We start from the raw sequence: 17,879 nt of genomic DNA on the forward strand, positions 1-17,879 counted from the left end.
CAGTGTCACAGAGTCCACTCTATCCTCAAAATTTCATTCCTGGATCCGGCATCTGAGGTTTCTCTGAAGTTTCCTCTGGGGCCCTTCAGTTCACAAGAACACTGTTACCAAGAGATTAAATGAATTAAAAATTGATGACTGTTCTGTACTGAATGTCTTGCAGTCAAGGATATTTAAACAGATAGCAGGGAGGATGGGGGGAAGATTGTTTGCCAGAGTATTTTTTCCTGTTTTTAAATAATAGTTTTATGGGGACAGGGAGGAAGATAAGGAAGTGTGGAGCAGGGGGAGTGTCTGCTGGTTCTGGGTAAGGAAGTTCTTCTTATAAATGCAATATTGAGAAAAAATAGACTGCTCTAAGGAAAGCACTTTGCCTAAACAACACAGAGACAAGACAATCAGAGAATTTTGCAAATTAATGTCATTTGAACCCAAAGCCTGTCTTGGCAGGGCTGGGCACTTTGATAAAGGGTACTCCCCTGTGTGAGTTTCTTACATCTTCTGGGGATAGAGTGGAACACACCCAAGTGCCATGATGGTGGTCCACTGTGGCCGCTTCATAGAAGGGCAGAGTGCAAGGCAGAGAGAACAGAAGAGCCATTTTGCCCAATCTACCCAGCTTTAGAGTCAGCCAAGATTCAGTGCTGCTGTAGTCCCTGTTGTCCATGGGCTCTTGCCTGTGCTGTTTGATGGTTTTTTTAATACCATCTGGTGTGATGGTTCCTGAGATGGGAGTGTGTGTGTGTGGCAGATGTTTGTGCCTCTGTTTTCCCCAGTGCTGCTGCTGGAGGTGGGTGGAGAAGTGACTGGCCCTGTGTCCTGGCCATTCTAAAAGAGTTGCAGGTCCAGGTCTGCTTGAAGTTAATGAGGCTGTTATGGTTCTCATGATACCTTGTTCACAGTTCAGCTCTTTAAACCAAGACCAAAGTTTTAAAAAATGCTGGTGACTATGGTTCATTTGTCTTCTGATTTCCAGCTGGAGACAATTTGAAAAGAGGTATTCTTTACCGTGTCTGCTCTGAACCTGTTAGGCACCTTTAAAGGTATCATGATCTGAGAACTCCAAAGCAACCCTCTTTTTAAGAATGATGCTTGAACTCCATCTGCACCCCCTTACTTCATCTCAGAACCTCAGAAGATGATGTACTGCACAGAAGGTAAAATGTTCATAGATGAGAACAATCTAATCCTGATGGATCAGATCTGCTAGCAGACAGGGGTGTAAACTGGTTTATGTGCACCATCTTTCTGCCTTTATTCCACATGAAACACCAGTAATTTTTGACATCATTCCAATCTGGATTGATGACTGAGTGGCCTTCTTCTCTGTCCTTACCTGCATAAAAATAATGGCCCCGTGTCAGTGTCAGTAGTAACAGAGAACCAGTCAAACAGAAGAGGATATTTTGTGTACTGTGAATTTCTATGCTTTGAGATACATCAGTTATGAATATGAGATTGGGGTTCAGATTCAGAAATACAGATAGGTGGAACAAAATCCATAGTTCACTGGTTAAAATCCACAAATCCACTGAGCAATCTGCTACAGGCTCTCCATGTGTGCCTGGAGACAGAGGCACAGGACAGGAAATAGTGAAGGAGAGCACCGAAGAGTTTACTATGTTTGGAATATAGGTTCAAACAGATGACAAAACTTGTGACATCCAGTCTTGATTGAGAGATGAATGAATGCATCAGTAGGTACTCAGAATAGAGCAGCATTAGATCCTTCCTTGTATGATTCAATATATTGGCAAACTCATTAAAATGAATGGTCTCAGTGACCACCCAAGTTGTATTTTTCTTCTTTCTTTAGAAACTATTAATTTCATCAGAATTTAAAAATCATTTAGTTCTGAAAAGCAGCTATTACACATTCATGTGAGCTAATATTTTTATGGACTGTCTTAGTTGTATTAAAACCACAGTCATTCAGATTTCAAAATGTAATTGACTCAGTTAAAGTACAACAGTTGGACACTTCTTTTTCATTCTAGTTTTGCCCCATGAAATGAGCCTGTTTTCTTTTGGAGAAGAATGAAGAAGAAAGGAAAGCCTCAAATACATGGATATAATTGTCTTCATTAAAAGCTGTCTGAAAAGACTTTATCCTGTGGGGTCTACTCTCTGTCTCTCTGAGGTAAGTTCCCATGTATTTTTAATGGGAAACTTATTGCCAATCAAACCTGTGTCCTTGCACTGATACATGAAAGTGGATGTTCTGTACTGTTTCATCGTGCTGGGCCTCCTGGGAAGGGCAGCTCATTACGGCATCAACTGTCCCTGCCCTTTGCAAGAAGCCCCACCAAGGTCATATCAAGAGGTGATGGATAAAGGCAAGCTTTAACCCCTGACCTTGACTTTCCTGGTGCTGAGTGTTAATAAATCTACATTTAGGGGTAGATGTTTTCTCCCAGCTGCTTTTTGTTTGGCAAAGGGGGTGACATGCTGTCTCACAACAGGTTGCATTTCTAGGGCAGTGCTGACTGAGCAGAGCAGAGAGCCCCGCACCCATCGTGGAAGGATGGCTGTGAACAGGGCTTCGGTGTGTGGTGGGGCTCTAGCCACATGATAGTCTGAGATGTCTGGATATATGGGTTTTCACAAGGGAGCACTTCGGTACCATGAATCCAGCAAGGCTTCTGTTCTTTCTGCTGGAGCATAGGTGAGGCTGAAATGTTTACCCATGTTGTTATCTTCAGAGTCATGTTTGAGGTGACCCTCAAGCAGCTAAAACCTTTTAAAAAGAGGCCCCCTCCCTATCACACCCATAGGAAATCAGCATTGATGAATACCAGGAGGAAACAGTTCCTTTGAAAGGTTTCAAAACTACAGGGATATCAAGAGCACTCTTCAGCTCTCTTTTCCAGCAGCCTCTTGCCAGGTGACCAGAAGGCTTTTCCCAAAGTTGTTCAAGGCCATAGCTTTACATGTCCAGGAAGGAGCAACTCAACTAAAGGAGAGGCCTCTGTCCTCTTATCTGCCTTTCTTTCTCTGTTCCTCTGCTTAATTTTCTTCAAATGCTCAGTTTTTCCTTTTTTTTTCCTTCCCAATCTCATCCCATTTTCCTCAGCTCTCTTCAGTGAACAGCAGCACTGTTCACTCCATCCTCTGCATCATTTTTTGTAGGAGCTGTAATGCTGTTGGCTCTTATGTTTCCCAGTAGGGAAAAGGGCCATTTGGGGCACACCTCAACACAGATTAGAGAATGAGAAAATTAATGTCCTGGGCTGATGCAGTGTGCTTCCAAACACTTGGTTTCTTTTCTGATGAGAAGTATTGCCCTAAAACTTCCAGTGCATGAAAGCTGCCTGTGATAAGTGAGGTGGAAAAATTAGCTCCTGCATAGAGCTACTCTCAATGGCTCTGGGCATTTAAGTGCTGTCATCTTCCAGGGAAGTTAAATTGTTCTGTTGCCTGTGTCCAATTAGCCCTATAATCAACTTAGCAGAATGTGGATCAGGAGTGTGCTGAGATGGGGTGTAGTCATTTTGTCAGAGGATATATTCAGATTGATCCCAAATCGGGGCAAGGAGCCACAAGGGGATCTTGGAACAAAGGGCAGAGATTATACTGAGCTACTTGGAGTCTTTACAAAACTGGAGGAGAGGGAGGGGGGAGTACTTTCTGCACACTGGAGAAGAAATACCAGAAATGTCAGAATTACCAAGCCCAGAAATTAATGACACTAATGTTGGGTTTTATTAATTCAATGTAAACGTTCAAGATTGCTGTAAAAAATAAGCAGCCAGCAATAGCAATGAGAGGTCAGCTTTAGAAGTACCAGGGTTAGCAGGTAATTGCAATTGGCTCTAGTATTGTTCCCTCTTGGCCTTTCTAGGCAGCAAGGCTTTGTCCCGTGACTCTGCAATTTGTTTAAACTCCTTTATTGCCAGAAATTCATTTGGCTGTATCTTTTTGGGTTTCTGATTCTACACAGGATAAATAGCTGGAATGGAACCTTTATCCCTTCTAAGCCTCACAGTTTGTGCAAACATGTTAGAGGAAGAATTCACAGCCCTGCAGTTTGGAAAAGTGAAATCTTTCTGCACAGCTTCTTTGAAGTGGGTGCCAGACCAACATTTGCTTATGTGATTGGCCATGGTGACAACTGATGTCAGAACAGTTTGATGTGGCACAACCCTTTTGTATCCAGGGCAGGCTCTCTGAGACATCACTACTCTGTCTTTGCATAAATATTCCTGACAAATGCTCATTTGCTCCTTGGATGAGTTCTCTCAAGCTCTGGCATATAGTGCAGAGGTCAAAACAAAGGCCACACGAGTATGTCAGCAATCCATAAACCAGGGAACAAGAAAGGCCAAGAAGGAAATACAAAGGCCTTCCTCCAAGGAGGCAACTGAAATTGCAGTATGTTTTTCTTAGCTTTCAGAGTAATCTGTAGAGCAAGGAGGCAGAAAACAAGATGGAGTGGGAATAAATAGAAAAAAATTGCCTTCTGGTGGAAGATGATATAAAAATATACCATTAGGTATGCACCCAAAGTGTGTGCTGCTGTTCAGTGGCGCCTTGATAGGCTGGAGAGCTGAGTGGAGAGAAACCTAATAAGGTTCAACATGGGCAAGTGTAAGGTCGTGCATGTGGAGAGGAATAACCCCAAGTACCAGTACAGACTGTGGGCTGACCTGCTGGAGAGCAGCTCTGCTGAGAAGGACCTGGGAGTCCTGGTGGATGACAAGTTGACCATAAGCCAGCAGTGCCCCTGCTGCCAGGAAGGCCAGTGGGACCCTGGGGTGCCCAGGAGGAGTGTGGCCAGCAGGTCAAGAGAGGTGATCCTCCCCCCTCTACTCGGCCCTGGTGAGCCCACATCTGGAGTGCTGTGTCCAGTTCTGGACTCCTCAGTACAAGAAAGACAAGGACTTACTGGAGAGGGCCCAGTGGAGGCCATAAAAATGATTAGGGATCTGGAGCATCTCTCTCATGAGGAGAGCCTGTGGGAGCTGGGCCTGTTTAGTCTGGGGAAGAAAAGACTGAGAGGGGCCCTCATCAATTCATACAAATATCTCAAAGGTGAGTGTCAGGAGGAGCGTGCCAGACTGTTTTCAGTGGTGCCCAATGACAGGACGAGGGGCAATGGCCATAAATTAAAACACACAAAGTTCCACCTCAACATGAGGAAGAACTGTTTAACATTGAAGGTGGCACAGCCCTGGAACAGGCTGCCCAGGGAGGTCGTGGATCTCCCTCTCTGGAGATATTCCAAACCTACTTGGAAGTGTTCCAGTGTAGCCTGCTCTAGGTGACCCTACCTTGGCACAGATGCTGAATTGGATGATCTCCAGAGGTTCCTTCCAACCCTAATGATTCTGTGATTCTGTGATCAGGTCTTGAGGCATGCCTGACCCAGTTGTGCGCTGTGATGGTTATGTAGTGTTGTCAGTAAAGGCTCATCCAACTCAAGTATGAAGTCTTACGCTTTTGACCAGGCAGAAATCTCTCATCTTCTATTCTGCTTCTTTGTGATCTCTTTCCTTGAGCTCTGGTTGATTTTGAAGGAAGAAGTGTCTTCTTCATGCCCTTCCACATCTATCTTATGTTTCCCCTTCTCCTCATTTATGCCTCTGTTATGGGAGCTCAAATTTTGGTGCAATTGGTCCTATAGCTGTGCTGACCTGCTGCTGTGTAGTGTGTCAAGCTTTGGAGTCAGGGCATCATCCCCAGTCTCTCTTCTGCTGTCAGGGAAAATAAAAAGCTTGTGCCCCTACAACTGCATATTAAAGTGATCTAATTTTAGGAGCAGGTAGTAGTTCAGTGTTTCATGTCCAAAGCGTGGACTTGATGGATTTCTCTACATTCAGGGACTTCCTGTCATCCCCAGTTTCATCCTATTTGATACAGATCTCCTGCTGAGTGACAAGTGGTGTGAGCTTACTGCAGCAACAGAAGGTGAGGGGAGTAGTTATTTTTAATGCCCTAGGGGCACCCTTTGTCCTGATTACTCCTTTGTCCTCACTCCATATTGCTGTCCTTTAAGGTTCAAAAGTTGCCATGTGTCCTCAGCATGGCTACAGGAGAGGAGAGATAAACGAATTTGTTTCTCTCCCCTAGCTGTACTGAAGCCAAACAAACTTGGTACTTGTTTTGCAGACAGCATTTAATGTTTTCCTCCTGGTAGTCTGCCAAGCAAAATCTTTACAGAAAAAAGCATGGTGATAGAAAAAGGCCAGAGCAGGAGCTGTCTCTGTCTCCCAGGTCAGGGAAAGGTCAATGCACATTAAATGAATATTGCTGGTGCTTCTGTTGCAACAAGGCCCAAGCAGTTCAAAGCCAGGCTGCATCATCTGTGGCTGAAAATAATTTGCAGTGCTGCTTCCTGAGCAGCAGATTGGCTTCCCATTACACAGGCTAATGAGAAAGTGTCACAAGTGGTCTCAGTAATAATCTGCAGTAGACACCCTCCCGCCCCTTCTCAGCACACTTGCAGAGATTTTGATAAGAGAAAGAAAGAGAGAAAAAGACACAGAGAAAGAGAGAGAGAGAGAGCGAGAGAAAGAAAGAAAGAAAGAAAGAAAGAAAGAAAGAAAGAAAGAAAGAAAGAAAGAAAGAAAGAAAGAAAGAAAGAAAAAGAAAAACATATTCTCACAGTGTGTTCTTTTGTATGCTCAGCCTGAATCTGCAATTCAAAGCACTGGGATCAAGAGAACTGGAAGGGAGAGGTTCATGTGCTTACATCACCACCCGACTGCAATTCCACTAAAGCCCTCAGCAAAGCAGAGCTGTTGGCTCTGAGGGCAGAGTATGACATATCCCTGGCATCACCTGATTGCACAGTGGCATTTTAGGATTTCCTAGGTAAAAATATCTATTTTTGAGACTTATCTTTTCCCAACACCTCCACTCCACCTCTCCCTGGACAGTCTTGTACCTAGCTGCCAACAATAGAGCAAATGGCCTCTGATCCCTGCAGTGTCATGCCAGTTTGGAGCAAAAGCTCAGAATCTGGGTCAGGGCAGAAATGAAAAGATGCTGACCATGAATCAGTGCTCACCACTGAGCCTGCCAGTTAAGATACAGTGAGGGGAGGCACCTGACCTTCTGAATGCAACAGCATGGGGATCCTTACTGGGCTGGTGTGTTAACAACAGTACTAAGCTGTTACATTACAAACTCTTCTTGGCCATGCAATATATCTCTTTTTGCATTTGGATAGCTGAGGAGGCAGTGCAGTGCCCTCTGCCCCTTAATCCACTTTTGTTTCCAGTGCTGCTCCAGGGAGGAACAGCAACAGCCTTTGTAATATACTGCCATGATGCTGACAGGTCAAAAAGCACCATGATCATAAACCACCTCTTTCCAGGCTAAGGCCAAGGTTTGCAAAGATCGATTCTCCTGCATTGCATACTTCCAGGAGCCTTCACTAATTGCACTCTGTTACTCATAGACCATTGCATTAACTCTGCTTTCTAAAGGGCCCCACCAGAAACACTGCAGACATAAAAGCAGCAGAGTATACCACAACCTTGGAACATAAGTATTCCTTTCCTAATTTATTTCTGGCCCACTATTGTGTACTTTACATCATGTTGCAGAGGTTATGAGAGTAAGAAGGTCCTCACTGCTGCCTTCTGGGTCAAGCCAAACCTTGTGGGGGGAGGTGAAAGGAGGATGATTTCTTTTTCCCTAAGAAAAGGTGGGCACAGTAGCTTTCCCAAATAAGGGTGGGATGGGCAGTGGACAAAAGGGGCAACAAGCAAGGAACAGACTGAGAAGCATGTGAGAGATGAAGGAGGCCTGACAGGAAGCAGGCTTACTGCCAAAGCTTAATGGGCTATTTTTTGCTCATGAAGGCACTGAAAGTTGAATAAGGACTGGAGGAATGTGTCTACCTATCCAGGACCCAGTGGACAGAAGAAAAATTGTTTACCAGCCTTTCTGGTTCATCTTTTTCAGTCACTTTACCTAAATTTTCCCCATTGAAATAATTTACTTCAAGTTATTAGTTATATGTTTTATTAAGATCTGATTCTATGAGAGTCCAGGATACTCTTGTGTCTTCTGTGTGATGGATCCCCCTGGAAGAGAGAGGAGATCAGAAGGTCTGCCTTAAGTCTCTGGTCTGTTTTGGACACAGACAGCCTGGAAGGTGTAGTGTGTTCATTAGGGGAGATGTTTGCTATTATCAGCATCACTTGAATAAAGAGAATACCCACGGGTATGATACCCTACGTATGCTCACGAGGCTTCAGGGCTGCTGGTAAACTTAGGTCCCCAGTCCCTTGAATATCTTTCTGGACCACCACTGCAGTGCCAACTAAATGTCTCACCTGGGCACCTTTTCTGTGGTGTCACAGCTCAGTAACTCACTGGTTCTTGGGCAGGTTTCACCCTAGTGAGGAGCCAGAGGCTTCCAGCTGAGACCAAAGGAAGCTCTGGGCCTGCATACCAACTTTTCTGCAACCATAAAACAACAGTTTCTGATCTCAGAAAGCTAAAGTAGAATGTTCTTTATGTTTAATCCTCACCAGAAGTCACAGAATATCCAATGCAACTTATGATAAATTACAGACTTTAGATGGAAGACCAAAAAGGTGCATTCTTATCACTGTGCACTTGCCTTTTTCAGTGTATGCCCAATTTGGACTCACAACTCAGTATTGCTTCCAAAAAGTAGCTTCTCAAATCTAAGCTGGCGTGGGTCAGGCTCCGTTCTCCAGAGCAAGTGATTACTATTAAAAAGTAAGCATGAAGAATTTCTGTGAAGATTTTCTTGGCCATTGGTAAAAAGTTTTCTCTAATTGACTGTGAGTACTGTTTCAGAAACAGGCCAGTCAACAACATAAGGCTAGCTACCATCACCTCTCCTTTCTGCAACAGATACCTGTACTGCAGCATTGTCAGAATTTAAAAAGGGAGAACAGGGCAGAGAGGAAACAAGACAGATATTCAAACAGAGAACAGAATGAAGTGAGTCACATTAGCAACCTGTCTGATCACCTGAGTTCAGAGTGGTTTGATATTTTGAAGATCTTATAGATAGGAATTCTGTACATTAATACATATTCACACGTAATTCTAATTAGAGATGAGTATTTTCCCCATTCTATTAGATTGTAAGAAGACACAACAAGATTGTGAGTGCTGTGCCTGACTTTTCATGGGGTGTTGTAAGGCTGGGTTAACCAGGAAACTCATGAAATTTTGACCTAGCATTTGGGAGGCAGCCACTCAATTAATCTGTACTACTATGTTGCTTAACATTGAATCTGAAAGAGATATTGAAAGCCATAATAAAGCCCCAGAACTGACAGTCAGGACATGTTACAGACAGGAACATCGCTGTGGTCTAAGCTGTCAAAATACTAAACATGAATAATAAGAAGGGAAGGTTGAAGGGAGCACAGGTAGGAAGTTTCAGGGAATAACAACACTTACAGGTTAATCCATCTCTGTAGGTTAATCCATCTCTGTTGTCTCCTTGTCATTTAAAGTTCTCCTGCCACATCATGAGAATGGGGAGCTATAACTGCTCAGAAACAGAAAATATTTCAGCCTCTGGGGTTCTGCCTGATCTGTGTCACTGCCATTAAATGTAAACTGTCCTTAAACAGGCATCTTCAAGAGAAAACTACTGAGTGGGAGAGAGGGAGCTGAGACCTCCATGGCTTGCCTTCTGGTGCTTTCTCTCTTTCAACAGTGCAGATGTTACTTTCCAGTCGGGTTTAAGAGAGAATCCCTACTGTTGAGAAGATTAAGGGATTAAACAGAAAGGGCTCCATTGCAAGAATTTCACTTCCAGCTGGTGCTCAGTTGGGGTAGAAAGTTTTCTGAGATAGGGAGATACAGATATGTTGTGCATACAGATATATTTGGCTCCTCTGATTAATTCAATGTTAATACAATGTCACATTTTCCCTTTGGAGAAAATTAGAGTAAGATAGTGCCACATGCTGTCGGTCTTTAGAGAAAATCTGTAGGGACAATTGAAATCCTGAAATTATTTTTTTCGGGCTTTTAGTTTAGACTCATGACCCTCCTCCCTTCCCCATGTAATTTTAACATTTTTTCTTTTCGTTTTATCACAAATGTCAAAATTACAAATCTGTGACTGGATAGAGTAGGTGAACTGTGAATTTTTCTCTCTTTTGCTGGGTTAAGCCCTACCTTTCAAGCTATTTTATACATAAAGACATTCAGCTGCCTCTGATCTTCACGAGCTTTCTCTTGGTTTCTTTAGAATACAAAAGTGGAGGGCTCAAGCAATCCACAGCCAATTGAAGTGAATGGCCTGTAAAGATGATTAGAATGCCTCTTTCTTACCATGCTTTTTTTGGGGGCAGAGAGCGTGGCGCAGAAGACTGGGTGTATTGGGGAGGAAGAACTGTACCCAGCCTTTCCTCTTTGTCAGGTGTTACAGGATTGCCAACACACTTTAAAGGTGGTTTGAACTTAAAAAACTCGCCTAAAATACAGAAGCACATCTCATGTTGTATTGCGCTGAGCAGGCACCCCGTGCAGTTAGGAAAGGTGTGAGAAAACCACAAGCTGGACTGACTGATCCCTGATACATGGGAACACGTGCAGCCCATTGCTGGCTTTTTGGTGCAGCATTTTCTTCCCATGTTCCTTGCTCTACATTATTTCTAGCATGTTCCTTCTTTGGATTTACCTTTTTCCCTTCTTTCTGCTTTCTTTCTAGAGGGTCTGATCAAGGAGGCCTGTTAAGGACATTGCCATGTTCCAGTTCCAGTTTAAACACGATTATTACTGTGGACACACCAAATAACCTAATCAGCCTTCTTCCTCCATCAGACTCACATTCTCCCTATGGTTGTTTTACCTCATAAATGTGATTTTCTGGGATAGGAAATTTCAGAATTGCAAAGTTTGGCTGCAAGTGGAACAGAATGAATTCCCATCCTTTCTAAGTGCCTCGAAGGGGAATTATAATGGCTGGTGCAGTCTGTTCTCAATTGCTTATATGATTACAGTGGCAGTAGTCAGGACAAGGAGAAAAGATATCACATATTCTCTGTACAAGTCACTCATATTTTATAGCCATTAACCCTTTATTTCATAATTGAAAAAGAAATCACTGGGACCATAATTTCTTCCTATTTTCCTGGTAACCACAACAAAGCCCTTACAGATTGAAGGTACATGGGTTCGTATAATTTGAACTAGGCATGATTCAAACCAAGAAAAGCAGGGAAATTCTCGATTCTCCACTGGATTTTTTACAGCTAAGGTTTTACCTTTGGTTTTGTTTGTTTGATTGATAGCTTTGGGGGTTGTAAATGAAAATTAGCAGAATTGCGGTGCCGTTAATACTCATATGTTTGTTGATACCATCTATGCTGTTGTGGACAGCAGCAGGGTGAGTTCTTCAGGGACCCACAGATTCTTTCTTCGCCAGCCCCACCCATTACAGCTGCCAAGCAGTAAATGAACTGGTTCCTCATGTTAGTTTAGCATTGGCTTGTGACCTGTGTTTTCCAGGGCGCTTTATCTGCCTCCTTACCAGTACTGTGAGTCGCCCAGCCCTGCTCCTGTGGCTCCCTCTGTGCAACCCTGGGGCTGCTGCAGCCCCCAGCCAGCTGGAGGGTCCCAGCTGGTGTGCTGCCACCACAGCCCACCTGCCCCAGAGCACAGGACTTGTCACTCAGGGGGACTGACACCAGCTATTAGTCGTGATGGACGCACACTTGACTAGTTCTGATAGTGGTATTTTCTTTCAGCCTGTGACATTATTTGAACAGATCATCTTTGTTTACCACTCACCATGCTCTCATTTGTCAAACAGTTGTCTTTAAACAATGTGACTGTACAAAGTTCCCAAATATGTCTATGTTTGAAGCAAGTTCTCTGTTTTTCAGTTCTTCAGGTGCCACTCTCAGGAGTCTAAACACCTTTGTGAAAATACAGCTTGGAAATAATTAATTCCCTGCTTGAGCACTCAAGAGGGTTTTCTTTATTGCTCCTAACTGCTGGGAGTATGTTCAGCTGCAGTTCAGTCAGAGCTGTGACTGTTCCCTACCTTTTATGACACCTACTTTGGTTAACTGCAGTTTCTGGAGGGAACATAGCAATGTGGGTTAGAGAGTATAAACTGGCCAGACTGCTATGTAGGGTATATTCCTGGTCTCTGGAAAATTGTCCACATTTTCCTCATTCTGAAACCCTAATGGGCAAGCAAGCAAGCTTCAAAGCCATGTTGCAGCAACTGCCAGGGCAGGCAAGTTGGAACCATGTAGGAGTGGAGTCTTGCCTACGTAGAATCATAGAGTCATCAAGGCTGGAAGAGACTTTCGGATCGTCGGGTCCAACCACCCACCCGGCACTGCCTCTGTGACCCCTGAACCCCTAAACCACATCACCCAGAGCCAGATCCAGATGCCTCTTGAACAGCTCCACCACCTCCTGGGCAACCTATTCCAACACCTGACTACCCTAACAGTGAAAAATATTTTCCTAATGTGTAATCTGAACATCTCTTGTCTCAGTTCAAGGCTGTTCCTTTTAGTCCAGTCACTGCAGGCAGGGCAAAAGAGACCAGCCCCAAAAACCTCCTTTCAGGGAGTGGCAAAGAGCATTAGGTCCTCCTGGGCCTCTTCTACTTGGAACTTGTGGTGGTTTCCGTTTGAAACCGGCAGAAATGCCAATTTTGTGTAGTGGTTTTAGTTTGCATATTTGAAATTTCGTGAATTTTGAGATTTCTCGACCAATGCACCAAGGAGTGTGGTGGGTTCAGTGCTGGGTAATCATCAGTGCGCTCACTTCTTGCTGTGAGGTAGGATTAGGAGAAAGGCAAAGCAGGATCAAAACTTTAAAAGGGTGTAAAGAAAAATTTATTAACAGTAACTATAAGAAAGAGTAATAAGAATCAGAACAAAACCTTCAGAACACTTCTCCTCCCCCCACAACCTTTTCTTTCTTACTGACAGTGTAAAGAAACAAAACTTAAAAACCATGACAGAACTAAACAACCCCAGCTCCCTCAGCTGTTCCTCAAAAGACATGTTTTCCAGACCTCTCACGAGCCTTGCTGCCCTTTGCTGGACAGGTCCAGATGTAGAGCTCAGCACGTCAGTGCATGTCTGCACAGTGCTGAAATGCAGCTCTGCCAGTAGTAAAGTGGAAGATGGAAGCAGTCAGAGAATTGCCTGCCAGTGAGTACAATATGTATATTGTGGTGCCACAGTTCAGGAAAGAAACAGCTAACAACCCTTTCAGTAGCACAAAAACAAGATAACATTTTGTTACAGTACATGGTGTATATCAGCAATCACAAACTCAAAGGAGTATTGTGGATCCGCAGAATGGAAACCAGCTAAAGGTATCACAATACATTTTCATTCTCAGGCAGGCAATTATCTTCTTACTTTTTAGAGAAATAATGCTTTTGAATTCATCAGCAAGCTGAAAATGAAACATGTTTTCAATATTAGGGGGACAAATTCCTGGTCAAATTGGAAATTTGTTTGTGTAATTTTTTAAATCTTAAGCTACTCCCACCCCTCTCCCCAAACACTGGGCAGTCATTTCAAGTACAGTAGGATTTTTTTTTTCCTGTTAACTGCTAGAGGGCTGCTGGGGGCTACCTACAGCAAGTCAAAACAGGACTGCCACCAGCAATAAATTAGATAATCTCTGGCTTTGTTTAGGTGAATTTAGAGATGATTTGTGGCTTTGCTATTAACTACCAGATGTCTCTGTACTGTGCTGGGGATGGATTCCCACAGAGGTGGGCTCACTTCTTACAAATACAGAAAATAGCATATTCTGGTGGGTTTTACTATGCCTGCTCAGTATGGTTCAGTATAATGTTAACAGCACATGTGCACACATCAGCAGAGGTGGTGAACTGTCCATTAAGATATCTCACCAGATTTTAAAACTACTGGACACTAAGAATATCTGCATTTGTGGTTTCACACCACACCTGAGAGCAGTGCTCTACAGAATTATCAAATAATCTGATTAGTGTAATGTGTTTTGATTCTGTCCAGAGCTGTAACAAATCAGTTTGCTGAGCCAGTATCACCTGAGGAGTATGCAGGCCCATAGTAATTCCTGGTGAAATTAGAGGAGGAAGAAAACTGTCATTGCAGAAAAATAAACTTGCATGCTGAAATGTACCCTGCACAGAGAAACTGAGCTTTGTTATTTTACTCAGCAGGACCACGTGGTGATAAAGTGGGATTGCTCTGGGATTTCAGAATTGCTGTTCTGTGTCGTAACACGGTCCTCAAAAATGTCAGAGCCTTGAGGAAGTGATGGACTGCTTTCTTAGCAGGAGCAGATCCCCAGAGCTACCCTGGGTGTGCTGATTTGCACCATGCAGAGATTCTGTCACAATTTTAGACCACAAAGAAAATAATTAGGGGAACTAAGTTTATTAAATTTTAATAAAACCTTTGCTTTTATAAAACTCACATAATTCTTTAACTTTACTTATAAAAGGGTGCATTTGTGTGGAGAAAGGTTGGACTTTGCTAACCCCCTTTGCACAAAACAGCACAAGCCCCTACATGGCTGTGTGTGATTATTACATTAACACATCTCTATGGTTACACCACAGAAACCTTTAAGTGTGAATGCATTTTTTCTTTTAAGTACCAAGATGTTCCTGATGGAAAAAAAAATGACCTCTTCTTGGCTCCTGAGATAGAGTCAGGGATGTGATTAATGCTGACTGTATTCCTCTGTTTTTCCCTGAAGACTAGCTATTAATATTTTCCAGTGATGTATGTCCTTTCACTTAACCACAAATGGGTGGTCAGCAAGGCATCTAAGCCCATATTTTGTCTTAAAAAATCACTTTCACTGTACTTTCACACATATGGCCTTTGACTTAATATCCATGGACTGATCCTTCCCAAAAATGCATGAATGACCACCTCATCCCATCTTACTTTTTCCCCCAGTTATCTGCTGTTTACAGCAGATCCAACAGCCTGTGAAATGGTGGGTATTTCTAGATTTGGTATATTACTGAGTTAACTCATAGTGGCAAGCTGCTGAAAAGCTTTTCTCATCTGTTACTACGTGCTCTTTGATGTACAGCCTGGTGAAGTCAGTTTGATTTGGCTTTGTTTTGGATCCTATCAGTTGTATCATTGGATTGGCCTAACAAAATAGCTGACACATTCAGAAGGATGCAACTCTCATTTTCTTTTAAGCAAGAGAAGAAATAGAGAAGAAAGGTATCCAAGATCCAAAGCCGTGCTTTGTTAGACAGATGTGCACAAATGAACAGAACAACCCCCTGAAATAAATTGAATCACAACAAGAACAGAGCAGTGGATGGGTGAGACGAATTGAATAAAAGGCTTGAAAACAAAATGGGTTAGTAGAAGTTTCCTCACTCTTCACTCTGTCCAGCAACTTTCAGTTTTTTTCTCAAGATCTATGAATATCTTATGGTCCTCTCTAGATTCTTAGTAAAGTCTCCTTTCTTCTACAGGCCCAAACTTTCGCTTCCTGCTACAGGCAGTTCTTCTTGTCCACCCAGGTATTTCTTTGTCTGCCCTGTGGTGCTGCCCACTCTCTGCTCATGGTCTCTGCCACGCTGCATTGCTGCCAAGAAAGAGCAGTTTCCTTCCTGTGGCTTCTCCAGCCTCACTTTGCTGCTGCCCACTGTCACAGCCTCCTTAGCCAAATATCCTGTCCTCATCCCAGGCGCCACCCTGCTCAATGTTGTAGGAAATGTTATGGGAAAAACAACTTTTGGCATTGGGCATGCTAAAAGCATGGGTTTGTAACAATTTACCTTTGTTGTCTCCCCAATATTCATTATAACAACCTTGACTTCTTTTAAATTTGATTGCAAGATTCACAGGTGGGGGGAAATCAGCAGCTGACAAAGACCGTGCACAGACAGGATCTGCTCTTTGCCAGCCATCCTGGGGATGTTCTCAGAAGAGATCAGGGAAGTAAGGGGACAATGGAGGCAGCTGTGAGATAGGTTTTGTGTACAAAGGGTTTTACAAGAGTGGGACCTGGAGTGTTGGCAGAAGCAGTCTTGTGGCTACAGAAGTTAATGTCTGCCAGGGCATTTTCTGTCTCTAAATTTCTCACTTTATATTTAAGCTTTAATATGAACTCCAAATCTGGATTACAAATTTTTAAGATGCAGTGTCAAATCATTTGGTCTTGTTACTGACCTTCTGTCTCCTTTCTGCTCATCAATTCCTCATTCTGTGTCCTGGTGCCCAGAAATTGAAGTGTCATTTTAGAGTCAATTTTACAATGTATATTCTTTTAAAAATTATGGTTTATAATTTACAGTCATTTACATGCATTTTTTGAGCCCTGCAGTGATTGGACTCTCTTGGAACTAGCAGATTTGCATCAAGAGCATCCTTGCCTATGAATTAGTGTCTAGTCCTCTAATAAGATCCCAAGCACCCCAGTTCAGTTCTTTAGAATATTTGGTAAGACTAGGTTTGCTGTTTTCCTTCATGCTAACAAGTGATAGAATGTAGAAACCAGTGAGCATGCCGCTGGGACCTGGGAGTCTGGGCTTCATCAGGGCTTCAAGCAAATCTCACAGCCAAACCCACAAACTATCAGAGGCACAGAGTCAGGCATAGATGCTTCTCCCCTTCAAGAAACGCTTTTTGCTCTGAAAAGCCTGGGCACAACAGTTGTACATGTAATTTCTAAAACTGCTTCTTCACCTCTTGGTAAGCGACCATTTTGACAGAAATGTCTGTATTTCTGCCTTTGAATAATTTTGATGAAAGAGTAAAAAAGTATCCTCCTTTCTAAAGAGCTAATTGCAAGTGGTGTCCCTCACTCAGAAAAATTTCTTGAAAGTGCCTGTCGCCCAAAGACATATAATGAATGCTCCTGTTGCCAGGAGGCAATTGATATCTTCATGTGGAGGGCTTAATAAATTAAAGCACAGTGGTCAGCTTCCCAGAAAAATGTCACAGAGGGGCAGGTGTCAGGGAGAAACTATAGTAACATGGGAGGCAGGAAGAGAGAATTAGCAAATTCCAGACAAATCAATTCCTACTGTAGTTTACCATCCTAAAATTGCATTCAAATGAAGGTGAGCTGAAAACCTAAAATGCTTTTGCAACAAATAAATAAGTAAGATTTTGGAAGACCTATATTATTTAATGAACGTGGTCTGAGTAGGTAAAGCCCAAAATTTCATTTAGTTGTGGGTTATTTCTTTGCGTTGCAAGACTTGGGACTCATGGAAACTATCTTATTAATTTGTTGGGGTATTTTTTTGCCTGTCATTATTTTCTTGCAGTGTCTGCAGCCTTCCAGAGTCTGCACAGAAGTGCACATGAGCCAGGAATATTAAGGTAGTTGTAAGCAAGTTCTCATCTAGACACTATGATACCAATGATCATATAAATCAGCCAGCTCACTCATTGATGTGAAATGATAAAAAATAAATAAGACTTATTTTTAACTTAGTTCACTTCCGATGGTCATGATTAAATGAGTATAAATATTAGAGATGAGGAAGTTTTTCCTAAATATTGCCCAGACCATCATATTGGTTTCAAAGGATGGCTGCTTACTAAAATCAGTAATTCTGCCTAACAAAATCAGAGACAGCGTCAAGAAGCAACAATGATATTTGGATTTATATGTTCAAAGAACCCTAGATTTAGGGTTTCTACCCATCTTAGTATATTTTAGAAGTATTTAAAAACTACAGCTAAAATTGATTTAGGCCCTTTAAGACTGATGCTGAATTTTGAACTGGTTTCTTTCATTTTTGGGTTTTTTATCTGCAAAGACCCAGCAGAGCTGATGTAATCTCTAATGGCAAAAGCAAGGCAGAGCAGTACATTCCTTCTGTTGCTTTTGGATTCATAATGTCATCTGCTGCATCAGAAGAAACGTAAATCCTTAAATTTAGATGTCTGGAGCACAGTTTAGCTGTTCCTGTC

The sequence above is a fragment of the Passer montanus genome, unplaced genomic scaffold, assembly GCF_014805655.1.
Source record: "Passer montanus isolate IOZ18808 unplaced genomic scaffold, ASM1480565v1 scaffold11, whole genome shotgun sequence".
NCBI classification, from domain to species: Eukaryota; Metazoa; Chordata; class Aves; order Passeriformes; family Passeridae; genus Passer; species Passer montanus.